This window comes from Psammomys obesus, unplaced genomic scaffold (assembly GCF_907164565.1).
Source record: "Psammomys obesus unplaced genomic scaffold, mPsaObe1.curated_primary_1811, whole genome shotgun sequence".
Classification (NCBI taxonomy): Eukaryota; Metazoa; Chordata; class Mammalia; order Rodentia; family Muridae; genus Psammomys; species Psammomys obesus.
Genome location: NW_026596162.1, coordinates 7,088,529 through 7,090,461, shown reverse-complemented (window position 1 = coordinate 7,090,461; position 1,933 = coordinate 7,088,529).

Sequence of the window (1,933 nt, the reverse complement as noted above, 5' to 3'; positions counted from 1 at the left end):
ACATGGATATGTGAAAATCATATCAGGAAAATTGTACCTGAGAACTTCTCAGACATGCCACACCGAGGAAAAGAGAGAACTCACTCCCTTGGGCTCTACCAAGAGGTGAGCATCTAGCAACGGAATGAAAATGTTCCCATTGATCTGTCATCTTACTGCCTAGTGTATGTCAAGGGACTGGCAAGTAGAGAACTTGACCATCCCAGGGACTTCAGCTGAGCCCTGTCCTGGCTGCTGACACGTCATTCCTTTGCCCAGGTCAAGGCTTTCCGTTTTGTTTCTACAGCTGGATTCAGCCCTGCAGCCCCACTCACGCCTGTAACCAGGAGGAGCCTGAACCCCACCAGCTTCTCCAGCCCCAGTACATTGCTTATCTTGACTCTGAGCTTTTATCAGTTTTTCCTCTCAAGTCACTTTGAAACCCCTCGCCTCTTTAAACCTCTAGCTGTTCTGTAATCTACATATACATAGCTGTAGATACAAGGGTTTTCTGTGTGCTACATTGTCTGAGAGTTAATATCGGTAAGGAGACTGAAGTCAAAGAACCTGTGTTTGCCTGGGCCAGAGCAGTTAAGGAAAGGGATAGCATCTGGTAAAAACCTGCTGATGGAACCGAACCCTACATTTTGTGAACTTAGTTATTCGGAGAATCCTAACACTGTAGAAAGACACACAGAGAGGCCTGCTCAGATCTAGTTCTGACACAGTGCACCAACAACACTCATCCAAACTAGATTTGAGTTACTCATCCTCTAACCTTAGGGTCATTTGATTCAAGATCAATTACATTCAAGCATTTCCCAAGGCAGTTGGAATTCTGGGACCAAGGGAATATACTTCCTTCTTTGAGCTGGATTTAACTTTGAAAAGCTTTACCAATGTTGATTCTGGTCTGTTTAAGAGCAGCTACAGACAATAAGCAGGGGAAGCAAAAACATGAGTGATAAAGGTCCTTATGTTGGGACTGATTCAGAAATTCTAGAAAACAGATTATATCAATTTTATTCAAGCTTACACTTTAAAAAAATATATATTACTGAATCCAAAAGATTGACTGATCTTAGCATGTCAAGCTTGAACTTTCCTTATGTTCCTGAGTCCTTGTTTTCACTCAGGGAGTAGAATTACCCTGTGACTGAGGGCTGGCTCCACTTTCATGACATAGCTTCATGCCCAGGCAAGCAGGCAGACCTCCTGAGCGCTCCCATCTTCAGAGAGAACCAAAATATACAAACAAACCAAAATCCGCCTTGGCCCACCACAGTCTGTTTCAGCCACTGCCTCAGTACTCCCTCTCCTTTTTAGCACAGTTCTAACCAGAATCCTTTGTGGGCTGTGGTCAGTGCCTCACCTGCCAGCACTGAGCTAGCTTCCCTTCCCCAGCAATCCTTCTAAGATACTCCCATCCACACAGAAGAACTTCCATATTGCCGCATCCAGTTAGACGCAGTTTTCTCAATCTTCCTACTGCTGCGACCCTTTAATACAATTCCTCACATTGTGGCGACCCCCCCCAACCATAAAATAATTTTGTTGCTACTTTATAACTGTAATTTTGCTACTGTTATGAATCGTGATGTAGGACCAGAGAAATGGCTCAGCCCTTAAAGGCTAGGCTCATAACCAAAAATGAGTTGTAATATGAATATCTGTGTTTTCCGGTGGCCTTAGGCTACCCCTGTGAAAGGGGTTGATAACCAGAGTCAAAGCCATATGTCAAAGCTTCAGGCATGTTGTCTGTAAAATATGTCATTCGAGAATTTTGTTGCATGGAAAAATTTTGTTCTTGAGTATTCTCACACAATCTTAAGCTGGTTGAGGTGAATTGCTTGGCATGGCCTAAAGGTACAAACAAGAGTCACAATGAGGCTGTGACAGTGTCACATGGCACACAGATTTTATAATCAGGGACACAGTCTAAAATAAGGGTTAG